We start from the raw sequence: 19167 nt of genomic DNA on the forward strand, positions 1-19167 counted from the left end.
TAATGCTTCAGCAAATGTACATTATCCCAGGGGCGTTGGAAGACACAATGTAAGTAACCTAATTGATGTACCTCTAACTGCCCTGAATGCCTCTGCTGATCCTACAGCTATTGTATGCAGTAATCATGTGCATATGAACCAGAGTTATACTGTTAGCACTGAGGTGGTGTGCCCTAGTAGGAAGTCCACTTTGTGCAGCTCATCCTGTCAAAAGATAAATAACATGAGCATGTCTACTTCTGCTAAGCTTCCCAGTAAAGTGGTCCTCTGTAGCTCAGCTGGTAGAGCACGGCGCTTGTAACGCCAAGGTAGTGGGTTCGATCCCCGGGACCACCCATACACAAAAATGTATGCACGCATGACTGTAAGTCGCTTTGGGTAAAAGCGTCTGCTAAATGGCATATTATTATTATTATTAAAACAATCAAGCTTCCCAGAAAAGTGTTAAACCTAGCCCATGTTAACATATATAGCTTAAGAAAACAACGTTCATGAAATCAATAATTTGCTAGTAACAAATGACATTCATATTCTGACAATCTCTGAAACTCAATTAGATAGCAATACATGGTTATAATATCTACAGAAAAGACAGAAATGCCAAAGGTGGAGGTGTTGCTGTTTTATATTCCGAACCACATTTATGTAAAGCTTAGAGAGGATCTAATGTTAAATACTGTTGAAGTAATATGGCTACAGGTTCATCTGCCTCACCTAAAGCCCATTCTGGTGGGATGCTGCTACAGACCACCAAGTGCTAACAGTCAGTATCTGGATAATACTGTATGTGTGAAATGCTTAATAATGTATGTGATATCAAAAGAGGTGTATTTTCTGGGTGATTTACAAATTGATTGACTTTCATCAAGCTGCCCACTCAAGGAAAAATGTAAAACTGTAACTAGTGCCTGTAACCTGGTTCAGGTTATCAGTCAACCTACCAAGGTTGTTACAAACAGCACAGGAATTAAATCATCAACATATATTGATCACGTCTTTACTAATGCTGCAGAAATGTTCTTTAAAGCAATATCCAAATCCATCCGATGTAATGATCACAATATACTAGCCATATCAAGGAAAACCAAAGTTCCAAAGGCTGGGCCTAATATAGTGTATCAGAGGTCATAGAATAAGTTTTGTAGTGATTCCTAAGTTGTTGATGTAAATAATATTTGTAGGTCTGTGGTTTGTAATGAGGAGCAACCAGATGCTGCACTTGACACATATATGAAATTGCATATACCAGTTACTAATAAGCATGCAGCCATTAAGAAAATGACTGTAACAACTGTTAAATCCCTGTGGATTGATGAGGAGTTCAACAATTTTATGGTTGAAGGGGAAGAGGCAAAAGGAATGGCAAATAAGTGTGGCTGCTCAACCGATTGGCAAACGTATTGCAAATTGAGAAATCATGTGACTAAACTGAATAAAAAGAAGAAGAAACTACACAATGAAACAAAGATACATTTCTTAAAAAATTATAGTAAAAAGCTTTGGAGCGCCTTAAATGAAATTCTGGCCAAAAATGCAAACTCAGCTCCATCATTCATTGAATCGGATGGCTCATTCTTCACAAAACCCACTGATATTGCCAATTACTTTAAGATTTTTTCATTGGCAAGATTAGCAAACTTGCAACAAACGCTGACACTACACATCCAAGTATAACTGATCAAATTATGAAAGACAAGCATTGTAATTTTGAATTCCATAAAGTGAGTGTGGAAGAAGTGAAAAAAATATTGTTGTCTATCAACAATGACAAGCCCCCAGGGTCTGACATCTTGGATGGAAAATGACTGAGGATAATAGCGGACAATATTGCCACTCCTATTTGCCATATCTTCAATCTAAGCCTACTAGAAAGTGTGTGCCCTCAGGTCTGGAGGGAAGCAAAAGTACTTCCGCTACCCAAGAATAGTAAAGCCCCCTTTACTGGCTCAAATAGCTGACCAATCAGCCTGTTACCAACCCTTAGTAAACTTTTAGAAAAAATGGTGTTTGACAAGATGCAATACTATTTACTGTAAACAAATTGACAACAGATTTTCAGCACGCTTATAGGGAAGGACATTCAACAAGCATGGCACTTACACAAATGACTGATGATTGGCTGAGAGAAATGTATGATAAAAAGATTGTGGGAGCTGTTTTGTTAGAGTTCAGTGCGGCTTTTGACATTATCGATCATAGTCTGCTGATGGAAAAAGGTATGTGTCATGGCTTTACACTCCCTGGTATTCTGTGGATAAAGAGTTACCTGTCTAACAGAACACAGAGGGTGTTCTTTAATGGAAGCCTCTCCAACAAAATCCAGGTATAATCAGGAAATCCCCAGGGCAGCTGTCTAGGCCCCTTACTTTTTTCAAGCTTACAAATGACATGCCACTGGCCTTGAGTAAAGCCAGTCTTTCTATGTATGAGGATGACTCAACACTATATACGTCAGCTACTACAACGAGTGTGAATGCACCTATTTGTAAGTCGCTCTGGATAAGAGCGTCTGCTAAATGACGTAAATGTAAATGAGTGAAATCACAGCAACACTTAACAAAGAGCTGCAGTTATTTTCAGAATGGGTGGCAAGGAATAAGTTAGTCCTAAATATTTCAAAAACTAAAAGCATTGTTTTGTCGCTCCTGGTCTACTGTTCAGCCGTGTGGTCAGGTGCCACAACGAGGGACCTCGGAAAATTACAATTGGCTCAGAACAGGGCAGCATGGCTGGCCCTTAAATGTACACGGGGAGCTAACATCAATAATATGCAAGTAAATCTCTCATGGCTCAAAGTGGAAGAGAGATTGACTTCATCACTACTTGTTTTGTATGAAGTGTTGACATGCTGAATGCACCGAGGTGTCTGTTTAAACTACTAGCACACAGCTCGGACACCCATGCCACCAAAGGTCTTCTCACAATCCCCAAGTCAAGAACCGACTATGGGAGGTGCACAGTATTACATAGAGCCATGGCTACATGGAACTCTATTCCACATCAGGTAACTGATGCAGGCAGTAGAATCAGATTGAAAAAAAACAGATACAAATACACATTATGGAACAGCGGGGACTGTGAAGAGACACACACACACAAGCACAGACACACATACACATGATAAAACACGCAATCTACACACACGTACACATTGATGTTGTATTGTAAATATGTGAGGGTGGAGTAGTGGCCTGAGGGAACACACTAAATGTATTGGGTAAAGTGTTATGAAATGTCATGTAATATTTTTAACTGTATATAACCACCTTAATGTTGCTGGACCCCAGGAAGAGTAGCTTCTGCCTTGGCAGCAGCTAATGGGGTTCCTTAATAAAGAGAAAATACAAATACCTGTCAATTACCATGTTAATAACTCGAACCAAACCAACTTTAGACAAGTCCCATGATGCTTGTGGGGGTCGTAGAGCAAAACGGAGAACAACATCGTGTTTGTGAGAGTCTCATCTTTCCATAAAGGGTGGTCGTATACAAATGTAAGGTTTGAAATTATTATGTTTTAGTCAAATATTACTGTATATCTATTTGGGCTTCTTGCGGTCAATTTTCAGTCTATAAATTATTTGGAATTATGTTCAGGTCCCCTGACCATCCGGTCAAGAAGAAATTGACCCGCGGCTGAATGTAGTTCATGATCCCTGCTTTAAAGGTAGACTCAGCGATATGGCATATAGCTCCCCTGTAGCTCAGTTGGTAGAGCATGGCACTTGCAACGCCAGGGTTGTGGGTTCATTTCCCACGAGGGGCTAGTATGAAAATGTACAGACAGAAATACTCTTCAGAACCCCTCCCCCCTCAGACAATCCCGCAGGTAAAGAAGCCGGTTGTGGAGGTCCTGGGCTGGTTACACATGGTCTGCAGTTGTGAGGCTGGTTGGACTTACCACCAAATTCTCTAAAACGACATTGGAGGCAGCTTATGGTAGAGAAATGAACATTCAATTATCTGGCAACAGCTCTGGTGGACATTCCTGCAGTCAGCATGCCAATTGCACGCTCCCTCAAAACTTGAGACATCTGTGGCATTGTGTTGTGTGACAAAACTGCACATTTTAAAGTGGCCTTTTATTGTCCCCAGCACAAGGTGCACCTGTGTAATGATCATGCTGTTTAAACAGCTTCTTGATATGCCACACCTGTCAGGTGGATGGATTATATTGGCAAAGGAGAAATGTTCATTAACAGGGATGTAAACAAAATTGTTCACAAAATTTGAGAGAAATAAGCTTTTTGTGCGTATGGAACATTTCAGGGATTTTTTATTTCAGCTCATGAAACATGGGACCAATACTTTAGATGTTGCGTTTATATTTCTGTTCAGTTTAATGCAGAAAGTCAACAGCATAGTGGGTCAATTTCCGCAACAACTAAAAGCGTGAAGCACAAGGCTTTTGGTCCCGTGGCTACCACGCTGTAACTGCGTGAAGCGAACCTGTGCATATGCACAGATACTGTGTGAAAGAGAAGTCTTGCATCTTGCCCATCTCAATATCTGCAATACTGCTTTTGTTGAGGGTATGGTGTTACCTAGCCAGGTTATAACACAGAAATAAACTAATTGAAAATGACTGGTAGTTAACGACAGGCCTTATTGCTAGTTATCAACCCTGGTATTACATGGTAGTGGCACCTTGGTTTGAGTTATTAACATGGTAATTCACAGGTGACTTTCTTTCTACCCCTTTTTCTCTCTAATTTCGTGATATCCAATTGGCAGTAGTTACAGTCTTGTCCTATTGCTGCAACTCCTGTACGGACTCGTGAGAGGCGACGGTGGAAAGCCATGCGTCCTCCGAAACACGACCCTGCCAAGCCGCACTGCTTCTTGACACACTGCTCGTTTAACCCGGAGGCCAGTCACACCAATGTGTCAGAGGAAACACCGTACAACTGGCGACCGAAGTCAACGTGCATGCGACCGGTCCACCACAAGGAGTCGTTAGAGCGCGATGGGACAAGGACATCCTGGCCGGCCAAACCCTCCCCTAACCCGGACGACGCCTCATTGGTCTGGGATCGAACCCGGGTCTGTAGTGACGCCTCTAGCACTGCGATGCAGTGCCTTAGACCGCTGCGCCACTCGAGAGGCCCCTCACAGGTGACTTTCAAACACGTAATTACAAAACATTAGTTACATAGTGGAACGAGAAAATATCTTAACATTAGTAATTGCACATGCGGAATAACCTTCTAGTCCTTGTTCCAATTGTGTAATAACCGGTACAGCTACAATTCTATTACCATGTAATTACATAGTAATACCTATGCATACTATGTTGTTACTACAGTTATTAATGTGTAATAGGGGGAACTTCATGTAAAGTTAATTGTTATGATTAGGATTCCATTTTCACTCTCTGAATTTAAAATATGTAAAGAGAATTGACCCCAACTCTGTCAAAGTGAGTGTGAATGGTGGCGGAGAACTGTAGTTTATGGCTTGCAAATCCTTAATTAAGGAGATGTAATGACTGGGAGACGGTTTCTCCTCCATTATGCTGAGGCATCTAAAGAGTTCTGTTTGGCTTTGCATGTTGTCAATCTTTACTATCCATGTTTTCAATTCATTTCGGGACTTGTGAAAAGGCCCATTTCAGTTTACTGCATTATTCACTCATGAAGGAAGTGAGGATTTATGCAAAAATTGCTCCGTTGCCACACTGATCTGTAACGGATGGCTTATGTCCCCACGCTGGCTCTCCGAGATTGGTTTTGTGTGCTGGCAAGCTGTAAATCCTGGAATCGTCACTGTCTCCTTTGGAGTGATATCGTGTCACCTTGGCATACCTGTCGGTGTTGACGGAATATTGCTATTAATATTGCTTTTGATAGTGCTATATGTTATCATGGGCCTTTGCATTAAAACAGATCCTTTTTTGTTTACTTTATGGGTAACTCTCATTATCCACCTTAGCATGAACAGTGCCATCTCCAACATAATCCTAACCGTGTTCAATAAATGAATTATTGTTGCACATTACAGGGCCACACCCAATGTTCCCTAAAATGTTTGGGGGCACTGAGCAAATATGACGTCTTGTGAACGTAAAGTTGAGAATTTTGTGCAACTTCCGGCGGGCGTTTACAGTGAACACTGAGGCTGTACCCTTACAGTTTTAGACAGTAGCCAATAGGCTATTGTGGATATTTGAGCATAATGTAGGCCTTATCAACAAAACCAATGGAGTAAATCCCATAACATTTTCACATGGAAATAGCTTTTGATTTCTATGATGTAGCCTATATGTGATGCAGGCCTACATTACATGAGACCTTTAACCTCTTAAATGTAAAGTCCCCATATTTGGGGACCCTATTAGATTAGTTTTATTCAATTCAGTCTGGTATGACAATGGTAGCCCCTATCTGCAAAAGCATGGTGTCCGCGGAAAGCTGCGTATCTTGGCTATTGATCGGTGCCTTCAAATCTTTGGTATGACTTACTACCAAATATGGGCATACAAATTGATATGGGCAGGCCGAGCCAATGACCTCATTTCAAGATGGCTGCTACCTACATTCCGGTTAGGATTGTAAAGCATAAACGAAATAAACACGACAGATGTTGATACACACCGAAAGCCGGGACTCCACAGATCATGTGCATATCTTATTTGTCTGCCTGTGACCTACCGTTATTGATCACCAGCCCTAAGAGTCAAAATGTTTATTTTACACAACATTTTCACCAAACAGCAAATATCTTTCAAGGTAAGCTTCGATTTGGTCTGTGTTTAAGCTATAGCTACATGGGGGGTATCAAATTAATTCTTAGGTTGGTAGGAACAAGTCTAGATTATTGCCAATGTTATCTGATGATGTATGACTTAATGGCAACATTGAATGTCCACTGAGTGACTATATCTTTGCTCATCAAAAATATGATGTTGCCTGCTTACGCACTGTAGGCATCCATATCCCCTGTATGTCCCCCGACATCACCACAATGTTTGAGAGAGGTTGGTGTTGTAGAAAATCTGTTTTTATAGTGAACAATAACTTTTAGGCCCATCCAGTGTGCAAAAACTGTGCAATTACCACATTTGGACACTTTGGAGAGGTTGAAAGGACACTTGAATGTACCCTGGAATCCCATAACACCACCACAATGTTTGAGTGAGGTTGATATGGTAGAAATTGTGTTTTTATACTGAACAAATAGCATTTAGGGATTGCAAATATGTAATAGCTCTGGAATTATCTAATTTACAGACATATGCCACATTGGAGAGGTTTAGGGACACTTTGAAATGTCCCGTGACCACACCTGACACTACTTACTAAAACATCTGCCCATTTCTAGTTGTTAGGTCTATCAATCCCATTTTTTTCTGATATTGTTCACATGTTATGGAAGCCATCTGATGTGTTTCCAGCTCTAGTCATCAAAAATTCACTTACAGCTTGTCAATGAAAGATTACTTTCAAAATATAAAAACAAAACAACTGTTATTTTGTGTGTGCTTGATCTTGTGTATTCTGAACTATGTAACTCCTATCTAACTTCTGATCATTTCCTCACAATCTCCCAGATGTCTTCTTTCCAAATATACCAATCTTTTGAATGTCAGAATTATGTAATTACACATGAATAGCAGTTACTTTTGGGTTTGTCTATTTAATTATTTTTTACTTGTTCTGTAGCACCATGGGCCAAATGGGTGATTGTGAATTGCATTGTATTGTATTGTATGATGCAAGAAACCGCTTTACAAAATACAATTAATTATTATTACCATACAGAGAATTAGACAATGTAGGCTACCCCTCTGCCTATTGTCTTATTTGCATGTTCAAGCCTGTCTCAAAATACAACACTGCCCCTTTAACCAAGAGGTAAGTTTACACGTTCTGTGCTCTTTTAGGAAGCAGTAACTCTCCATTGCTGACCTATACTTATCTATAACTGGGCTAATAACTCGCTAACTAGCAAAGAATATCAACAAAAGTACACACGCGCAGCTCTGCACTCTGATCTAAACTGATCTGAAAAGCGCATTCACTCATGGGTGATTAAAAGACCGCTTGTGGGCTACACCCCCAATATAATTCTACTCTGCGCTCTGGCTCTGCCTACAACAAAATCACAGACTCAGTCTTGCAGTTAGATTTGTTTGGGTTTGTTGCATTGAAAAGGGGCTGATATAATGTTGATTCGATCACAGAAAAAAAGTTAATCTATATAGTGCAAACTAATGGGGCGAACTCAGTGAAGTTCAATCTCTTGCGTGTCTGTACTGCATGGCATTTCTTCTGTGCCGCAGACCTGGAGGAGGTGCGCAGACGCATACGCGCGCAGTTTTGAGGGAACATTAGCCACGCCATTGCTTGTGTCTTTGTGAGACGCAGAGTAGGTAAATGAATGATCTCCGCATGTGTGGTTCCCACCGTGAAGCATGGAGGATCAAATGAAATTGTATTTGTCACATGCGCCGAATACAACAGGTGTAGACCTTACAGTGAAATGCTTACTTACAAGCCCTTAACCAACAATGCAGTTTTAAGAAATAATACCCAAAAAAATCACACAAAAAAAATACAATATAAAATAATAAGAAATAAAAGTAACAAATAATGAAAGAGCAGCAGTAAAAATAACAATAGTGAGGGGGTACCGGTACAGAGTCAATGTCAATACAAATAGTCTGGGTAGCCATTTGATTAGATGTTTAGGAGTCTTATGGCTTGGGGGTAGAAGCTGTTTAGAAGCCTCTTGGACCTAGACTTGGTGCTCTGGTACCGCTTGCAGTGCGTAGTAGAGAGAACAGTCTATGACTAGGGTGGCTGGAGTCACTAAATGGTCACTAGAGGGAGCCTAACACCCTAGTGAACATGTATGTGTTTACCCCTGAATTCCTAGTTTCTTCAACCGCCACAGTGTCAAGAAACCAGTGGTGCTAATCAATCAATTAATTAACAGGGTTTTCTTTATTTATATGCATTTTGTATGTTGTTTACAGGGCTCACTTGAAAAATAGACCTGGGTCTCAGTGTTAACTCCCTGTGTAAATAAAGAGAAATAAATCAAATAAATAAATACCAGCCTGATAAAAAAAAAAATTATAATAATTATTCACTGGTGTGCTTCTTTTTAAGTTTTGAGAGGCATCTCATGTCTAAATAAAGTGTCAGACATGAGTTCATACCTCGTCTTCATATCTTGATACATCAGATTTGGTGGCTTGGTGGCAAGTTTGCCATTGCATTCCCTATGGTAAGGAAAGCAATGAATTGCAGACAGTTTTAATTTCCCCAAGTATTTTTGGAAGATTACATCTGTTGCTAAATTCCCAACCTTACTTTCTTTTAAAATGCAAGAGGCATTGCCCATGAGGCCTTAGTAAATTGTGGATGGTAAACACTACAGTGAAATTGGAAAGATTTACAACGCTCATGCTGAGATGTTTAATTTTGGTGTATTTTGACAGCTTCCTTGTGTGAATCTGTAACTAATGTGCTTTGATTAGCTTCATGTGGTCTTTGCCTCATAAACCATTTGAGTTTTTTTTATGTCCTGATATTTATAGAATAGCTTTTTCAACCTTTTCATCCATATACAAGAGTTCAATTACATCATTTTTTAAGTTCTCTCATCTTTAGTCTCAGCTGAGCTATTAAGTAATGTCAGCTCCAGGATAAGACACACCTCTAGGAAAATATACCTTTTATCCAGCCCTATTTTCGATTTCCATTAGCTTTATGCTGCAATCAAGTGGAAAAGGAAACCATTGATATGCCTGTGACAGTTTGAAAGACATTTAAGTTCAAGTAATGAGCCTGCTTGATTTGTGTGCAGTGGGCCTCACAAGGATGTCATGTGATTTATTTTTGCTTATTGGTTAATTGCCTTGGACTTGCGGGCAAATTCAGTGACCATGTGGCAATTTGGAGTAGCCTTTTTACTCTGACCCCATGTTTTTTACTAAGCAATAATGCATGGAGCATTCTTTCAGATCCTAATGGGGGCGCGTACTGGCAGTCACACACACAGAAACAATTGAAGACATGGGGAATAAATAGCCCCATTTTCTAAAGGCTCCACCATTCTCATGGGTTGAATAATCCAAAGTCGTTGTCATTATTTGCAGCTCGTTCAACAATGAGTTCTACTCTTATTACTCATTGTGTATTTTTGTTTTATAAATGTGTATTGCACTGTTGAGGAGAGCTTCCAAGTACGCATTTCACTGTACTGTTTACACCCTGCACCAATAAACTTTGTTTCAGTTAGCCACAGTCCATTTTTCAACTTGCTGAGTTTAAATCCATTTCAATCCATTGTTCTGCAGCTGACAGCATGCCCTTCTCCTTGAGCTCTATATTGAGTGAGTGGGTTTGGTTGTCGTGAGCCTCTCCCTACACACCCTGTGGTTATTAAAGAGCACATATTGCGGTGTTGAGCTGTTGAAATCTACGGCCATCCCACTCATTACTCAGTTAAACTGCTCGATGCATATTGCATTTTATTTATTTAACCTTTTATCAGGTTAGTCTCATTTGAGATTGTGTTTGGGTCTAGTGCTGCATACTGAAGCACCCCCACTGTTTTAGTAGTTAGAGCATTAATATGAGGAGTGAGGAGAGTCGCACATTTTTTTTTTGCTCTAACATTTTGGTATGTTTTTATATGTATTTCCTCTGCTGTGACACATATTTGAGCCCAGGGCTGTTTGTACACACCAGCCTGGGTAGATGGTTTAATTTCACAATGCTTTACAGATACTGTAAATCAATCTGATATTGCCTCTTTAGATTTATAAGGAAGGCATATTGGAGAGCACACCACCAATACTTATTCACTTGGAACTAAACAACCCTCTTTAACATGTTAAGTTACCAGTGAATTCGCGGAATGGAAGTTTTGGGCAGGAATGGAAAGCAGATGCTCTCAGGCTCAAAGGGAGGCTTTTAGAATATTTGAGGTACAGAGGGACTAGGGTCCTCGCTCCACATAAACGATTAAACATTTGAAATGTTATCATTGGGGCTTAATTTCTTTGCAGCAAATTAAAGCTGATTTTAAGTGCCACCTGAGAACGCAAGTTATCGTCAACATGTGCCCTTCATTAGTAGGGCCCTCTGTACTGAAAGTGTTGTGGTTTCTAGGAAAATTCCATTCTTGTTGTGTCAAAGTTACCCAATCTAATTTGAAGGGTGAAATATGGTTAGATTTTTTTTCCTGGAGTGCTTATTTTGATTGGGCTGCCAGTGGCTATAGCTTAGTACACGTAAAGACTTCAGACTTTCTGCTGCAATGTCCTAGTTTTGGGCTCAATCAAAACATCTCTGTTTTAGTTAGTTAGTGCAGAGTTATTCAGCGTATGTGTTCCATGTATTCCTTAAAAACAACTTTTCTGCATAAGGTGGGACCGAAAAGTCACTTATTATTATTCAATCGGCCCAGTGTTGACATGCACAACAGTTACAGTTGTGGTCAATGGTTTTGTGGGTTAATTTCATGTTGTTATTGCATAGTACTGAGGGATAAGATGGTTTGTGTGTGTTTCATGTTGGGGTTAATTTTCTGTTGTCATGGTATAGAGACAAAAATGTTTTGTGCTGAGACTACAGAGTGAATATCGCCATCACATGTTAGTGTGCTTCTGGCTTAATCTATGAACATGATCAGTTAAGCCTTAGGCAGACTTACATTCTCTCTTACACACACACACACACACACACACACACACTGGGCCACTATCCCAGCGACCAGGGTATGACTCTGTGTCTGCTGTCTCTGGCATGATTCACATCACTGGCCCTGAGGTTAGGATGTTTTCTCTCCCCAAGATATATGTGGGGTGCAGTTAGAAGGGTTTCGGGTTTGATTCCCGCTGGGTCCACCCATACAAAAATGTGTTTGCACTACTGTAAAAGTGTCTGCTAAATGCATATATCATCATTTACATTTTTGCAGACGCTCTTATCCATAGCGTCTTCAAGTTAGTGAGTGCATACATTTTTCATACTGGCCCCCTGTGGGAAACAAACCCACAACCCTGGCGTTGCAAGCGCCATGCGCTACCAACTGAGCTACAGGGGACTTTTGAATTATACTAATGATTGCTGGACTTGAATTAAACGGTTAATGAGGTAGATAAGGGTGTCAGGAATTTCCTTTAGTTTTTTATCTGCTCTGTTGCCCAGGTTGGGGACACAGTCAGGCCGGGCGTAGCAATGACCGACCTGGCCACAGTACTCTACACCCACGTGGCCATCATGACAGCCCTGCTGCAGAGACACAGGACAGGGAGAGGTGTTCACATCGACTGTAACCTGCTTTCCACCCAGGTAACTAACATTTACCACCAACCTGGTTGAATCTGGTCCCTTAATTGTAGGTGCTCAAAACAACGCCGTGTTGAATGATCAGTCACAAAATGCTATCTTTCGGAGCTAAAGCATGAACTATGTTTACACGAATCTGTTCAAGAGTGCAAGCCCGGTGAACATTGCTAACATCAGTGGTTTACTTTTGTATGGTGTTATTGTACTGGATGTCCTCATAGAACTAAGACAACAACGTTTTTCAATTGAACTGTTGGTTTCTCTTGGTGGAAAGAATCCATTTCCACTAAGCGTATAATTTGAGCCATACACTCCTCAAGACCAAATATGAAAGTGATACTTGGGAACATAGAGAAATAATCTCTCCGTGACTAAGAAATGCATTTTATAAGTTTTTTCAATCTGACCCCACACTGCTTTATTTCCTTGGATGTTTAAGAGATCAGTCTGACCTCAACACTTTCTATTTGCCAAACTGTTGGTTGTCCAACCTCTTAAGGGTCGGACCCTTTTTTTCAATTTTCGCCTAAAATGACATACCCAAATCTAACTGCCTGTAGCTCAGGACCTGAAGCAAGGGTATGCATATTATTGATACCATTTGAAAGGAAACACTTTTAAGTTTGTGGAAATGTGAAATTAATGTAGGAGAAAATAACACATTAGATCTGGTAAAGATTATACAAACAAAAAAACATACATTTTCTATATATCTCTTTTTCCCCATTCTTTGAAATGCAAGAGAAGGCCACAATATAATATTGCCGTTTAGGCGCAATTTATATTTTGGCCACTATATGGCAGCAGTGTGTGTGCAAAGTTTCAGATTGATCCAATGAAGCATTGCTATTCTGGACAATTTTGTATCAAGTCTGCCCAAATGTGCCGAATTGATACATTTTCAAGTACATAACTATAGAGAACATACAACAATGATATGGTAATACAAATGTAAGTTTACACACTCCCAGGAATGTCATACATGATGGATCATTAGCTTATACACTAACTTTCACACATCTAGATGGCCGGGTGGGGTGGGTTTGGAGCCAGAGACAGCAGGGGTTCAAACTGTAGAACCCAGTTCCTACATTTGAATATAATAATGGATTTTATCAAACAAAACTATGCTACATTATATCTCTGGGACCCTTAGGATGACAAATCAGAGCAAGATTACTGAATGTAAGTACATTATTAACCTTCAGAGGTGAATGTATCAAACCAGTTGCCGTGATAAGTATTTTGTTGTTGTGCACTCTCCTCAGACAATAGCATGGTATTTTTTTCACTGTAATAGCTACTGTAAATTGGACAGTGCAGTTAGATTAACACACATTTAAGCTTTCTGCCCATATAAGACACCTATGTCCTGGAAAGTTTGTTGTTACTTACAACAGTCATGCTAATCACATTAGCGCATGTTAGCTCAACTGTCCTGTATACGGGACACCAATCCCGTAGAGGTTAACTTTTAGTTAAACTTTCAGTTTTGAAATGATGGTGTATGACACATTTTGTAAGGAGAAAATAAATCCATAATATTTCATGTTTTATAGAAAATTAAATATATATTTCTCCCCACAGTCAACTCTTCAGCTAATCAGTAAGAATTGGCAATGACCAACCATTGGTCAGCAGTGTTATTTATCGGCCACAAGCTTTCTGCTCCTGTAGTTGCTGAGCAGAACTTAGTTTTGCTTTTAGGAGCACACTCCATTAGACCCAGTCGCCACAGTGCCTGAGACTTGACTACACTCTGCATACACGAGACCTGATTCAGGGGCTATCAATAGTGATTCTGTCTCCTGTTAAGAGCGGACACCAGACAGTTGTGGCGCCAAGAATGTAATTCCTTTGAAATCAATGGAGTGCGAAGAACGGGCAAGTTTACATATTGGCCCGGCACTTGCGTCTCTCCTGACATCATGTTGCCATGTTCCCTCAGACAGGGCAAGTTCAAAGCTGGATCACATTAGGCTCTTTGGCTGTGGAGGGATGACACTGTTGCTTTTGGAGAATGGTTTATTTCGTGCTCTCGTTTCTCTCACGTCGTAACATGGGACCCATGTGACAATGAAGCCCCACTTGGGTAAATTGATAAGGCATGCAGAGTAATGTGTCCAAGACGCAAGCCTTGTTTAAATAGAAAGTGGTGCTTTTAAAAAATTCCACAAGAAGGGTGGATTCAATTTAGGCCTAACTGACAGGTACTCATTGAACTAAAATTAAACTGGCTTGCCATTGCCTAATGGCATCGTTACAACACACATTTTGATGGCAATGGTTCCTGAACTCAGGAGGCCCCACTGAACTTAAGGACCCCAATCCTACGAATGCGAGCGGCCTCACTTGCACTTCGAGGCAAAAAGGACATTTGAGATTCATTAAAGCTCCACAAATAAAAGTCCTCCTGAAACAGTACAGTAGCCCCATCACGTCATCTTTGAGAAATAGATCCCTTTTCCTCCCACGAACGCCTGAAACATTCCAGTGTAACGTTTCTATTGTCTTATCGTGGCAGGTCAAGTGAAAAGTAAAGCACAACAAATATTTTCGAGGGTGTTTTCCGCTGATTGCAGGTGGATTGAACCAAAATACACAAACTTAAGGGGTCCTTCAAAATCTCTTTACATGAACCAACCATAATTCACATTCACACCTTTATCACACCAGATTGGATGCCCTTGGTCTGTGCCAAACATTACTTGGCCACAAACTGTTAAGTCCTACAGCTCTACATCAACGGTGGGTTTTCCACATATACACTTCTCAGAGGTAAGAGATGGGGTATAAACATGGAAGGCACGTATCACATTAAGTTTAGAAATGTATGTTGGGGAGGAAAGCTTTCACACGATCAGATGCTATAGTCAATGTATGATCTACCCAAAGTATAAAAACTGCAGTATGCCTCATCTGTGTAACAGGTGATTAAAATGTATAGTATTGTTTTATAAAAAATTCTGCTTTATAAATATAAATATACTACCGTTCAAAAGTTTGGGGTCACTTAGAAATGTTATTGTTTTTGAAAGAAAAGCTATTTTTTTGTCCATAAAAATAAAATAAAATAGATCAGAAATACAGTGTAGACATTGTTAATGTTGTAAATGGCTATTGTAGCTGGAAACGGCTGATTTTTTATGCAATATCTACATAGGTGTACAGAGGCCCATTATCAGTAACCATCAGTCCTGTGTTCCAATTGCACGTTGTGTTTGCTAATCCAAGTTTATCATTTTAATAGGCTAATTGATCATTAGAAAACTCTTTTGCAATTATGTTAGCACAGCTGAACAATTAAACTGGCCTTCTTGAGACTAGTTGAGTATCTGGAGAATCAGCAATAGTGGGTTCGATTACAGGCTCAAAATGGCCAGAAACAACTAACTTTCTTCTGAAACTTGTCAGTCTATTCTTGTTCTGAGAAATTAAGGCTATTCCATGCGAGAAATTGCCAAGAAACTGAAGATCTCGTACTACGCTGTGTACTACTCCCTTATGTTATTGAATAATAAAAGTTCTAAATATGCTTCATGTGAGTAGTGCATGACCCTAGGGTGGCAACACATACAGTTCCTTCTGAAATTATTCACACCGCTTTACTTTTTCCACATTTTCTTGTGTTACAGCCTGAATTTAAAATTGATTAAATTGAAATGTTGTGTCACTGATTTACACACAATATCGCATAATGTCAAAGTGGAATTTAGTTTGTAGACATTTTTTTAATTAATAAAAAATTAAAAGCTTAAATGTGTTGAGTCGATAAGTATTCAACCCCTTTGTTATGGCAAGCGTAAATAAGTTCAGGAGTAAAAATGTGCTTAACAAATTTCATAATAAGTTGCATGGACTCATTTTGTGTTCAATAATAGTGGTTAACATGATTCTTGAATGACTACCCCATTTCTGTACCCCACACTTAGAATTATCTGTAAGGTCCCTTAATTGAGTAGTGAATTTCAAGCACAGATTCAACCACAAAGACCAGGGAGGTTTTTCAATACCTCGCAAAGAAGGGCACCGATTGGTAGATGTGTACAAATAAAAAAAGCAGATGCTAAATATCCCTTTGAGCATGGTGAAATTATTAACAAGGCTTTGGATAGCATATCAATACAAAAATAAAGGCATCCTTCCAAACTCAGCTGCCGGAGAGGAAGGAAACTACTCCTGGATTTCACCAGGTCAATGGTGATTTTAAAACAGTTACAGAGTTTAATGGTTGTGATATGAGAAAAATTAGAATGGAGCAACAACATTGTAGTTACTCCCCATTACTAACCTAAATGACAGAGTGAAAAGAAGGAAGCCTGTACATAATAAAAAACGTTCAAAAACATGCATCCTGTTTGTAACAAGGCACTTAATTAATACTGCAAAAAAGTGGCAAAGAAATTAACTTTTTGTCCTGAATACAAAGCTTGTTTGGGGCAAATCCAACACAACACATCATTGAGTACTACTCTTCATATTTTCAAGCATGGTGGTGGCTCTACCATTTTATGGGTATGCTTGTCATCGGCAAGGACTAGGGAGTTTTTAAGGATAAAAGAAACGGAATACAGCTATAAGCACAGGCAAAAACCCTAGAGAAAAACCTGGTTCAGTCTGCTTTCCAACAGACACTGGGAGACTAATTCACCTTTCAGCTGGACAATAACCTAAAACACAAGGCCAAAGCAATTGTACAATCCAGGTGTGCAAATCTCTTAGAGACTTACCAAAAAATACTTACAGCTGTAATCACTGCCAAAGGTGCTTCTACGAAGCATTGGCTCAGGGGTGTGAATGAGTATGTAAATTAGACATTTCTGTATTTAATTTTCAATAAATTTCCTAAATGTTCTAAAAATGTGTTGTCAGTTTGTCATTACGGGTATTGTGTGTAGATGGGTGAGAGAAATACATATACTTAATCAATTTTGAATTCAGGCTGTAACACAACAAAATGTGGAATAAGGGGTATAAATACCATTCTAAGTGGTTTAAATGGGGCTCTCTTCTGATTGTTTTAAACTGTTCAATCAAACTTCAACCATTTCGGAACTTCCTTCACTCATTTGTTATCATTTCCACACTATACCACATTTGTTTTGTCTTTGTATGCCTCTATTTTGTGAAAAAGTCACTTTTCCTTTATAATAATTATTCTGCTCTATGACCATGTATTTTCAATGGATTCAATGGCAGTTCTTACTTTCACCACAAGGGCCCTTGTACCGATTTTCTAGGGTGCTTTTGGCATCAGCAGTGCCTCACAGGAACTATTCATGGCACAAAAGTACATGTGAGCACCCAAAGCTCTTTCTAGCAATTTAGCAGCTCTCAGCTGTTAGCAGCTCTCTTACTGGCAGTAAGAACGGATGATTGTCATAATTCTTTGAATTTCATCACTCAGTTATTACATTTATATTACATTTTAACAACCCAAACATTGAAATACCGTTAGTAAAAATCGAAACTGGTCTGTGCATCAATACCCGTATATAGTAAAATACGGTTTACCGCCAAGCCTTAGACTATGTGTCCCTTGGATGATACCAATTCACACAAAGGATGTGGTTTTGGGAGGTAGCTCCAATGACACAGTTGTTTATATCCCTTTGTTGTGATTAAGGGAATTCTTCCTTTGAACAATTTTTTTCCTAACCCTCATACATTCCTAATTGCATCCAGGAATCAGACAAGGCAATGCCTATTCTCGTTTCTCTCACTATGGTATTTTGATGTACTGTAATTATTCAAATAGACAGAGAGTTGAGGCATATTTGTGTCCTTGTCCCCTGATATCCTGGGGCGGTGTTATGTGTCGCTTGTGGTCGGTGCATAATGTCACATCTGAGGCTTTTAGGTCATGGTCGCTGTGGTTGACCCCTTGGCTGCCTGAGATGAATATGTTCACCCCGAGTACCCCTCTCCTCCATATCCCAATATACATTCCTCCCTGATCTCTTGTGGCCACAGTTATCTAACCCCAGAGCAATTTGATGGTGGCTGGATACAAACAAGAGCATAAAGGCATGGGATGGCCAATCCAGATGAGCATTTCTTCCCAGTACTTTGGCCAAAAGAGTTGCCAGAGGCATAATTATCAAACTTAAAAAAATATAAATCACATTTTGATAAATCACATATTTTCTTTGGAGATGGGTTGCCTGATTTAGAACGTCCAATACGGTCATTAGCTGATAGTAAGTTACATTTCCACCTTCAACTAGCTCCCAATGTGAATTACATACCATTAGTAGGAAAGGGAAAATAATTGAAATCCATGAAAGAACATTTTAGAACGCCGCATGGCACTGAATATTAGCTTGTACTAGTACTAAGACATTTCAGGTGTTCCTAAGCAGTCCTTAAAAAAATACAAAGAGATCAAAATTATGGCTAAAATAATTGTTCCTTTAATATTTATGTATTTTAGGTATTTCCATGAATGATGTGATGGACAAATGTAAATATGATGAAATGAGACATTTCTGCAATTGGCTGTTAAAGATCAATGTATATAAACCAGCGGGCAAAATTTGTCGCATGACATCTTAATGATATCATTGTATGGTTCTAAACACGTTTTTTGGTTGAGAACATTTAACATTTAAGTCATTTAGCAGACGCTCTTATCCAGAGCAACTTGGATTTTCATGGCCTAGCAGTCTACAAGCCTAAAATCACCATGCGCAATGCCAAGCATCGGCTGGAGACATGCCTAATCGCACAACATCAGTGCCCAACCTCGCTAATGCTCTTGTGGCTGAATGGTAGCAAGTCCCCGCAGCAATGTTCCACAACTAGTGGAAAGCATTCCCAGAAGAGTGGAGGCTGTTATAGCAGCAAAGGGGGACCAACTCCA

General features: G+C 39.6%; 1 pseudogene across 1 annotated transcript in view; it reads left to right on the forward strand.

Moving 5' to 3' along the window:
- LOC311108906 (succinyl-CoA:glutarate CoA-transferase-like) overlaps positions 1-19167 on the forward strand; it is a 172740-nt pseudogene that overhangs the window by 44233 nt on the left and 109340 nt on the right. Inside the window, exons 9-10 of the transcript in view lie at positions 11702-11783; positions 12165-12308. The product of the transcript in view is annotated as a succinyl-CoA:glutarate CoA-transferase-like (transcript). The remainder of the gene's footprint in view (positions 1-11701; positions 11784-12164; positions 12309-19167) is intronic.

The sequence above is a fragment of the Coregonus lavaretus genome, assembly GCF_964263955.1.
Source record: "Coregonus lavaretus genome assembly, chromosome: 34".
Lineage (NCBI taxonomy): Eukaryota > Metazoa > Chordata > Actinopteri > Salmoniformes > Salmonidae > Coregonus > Coregonus lavaretus.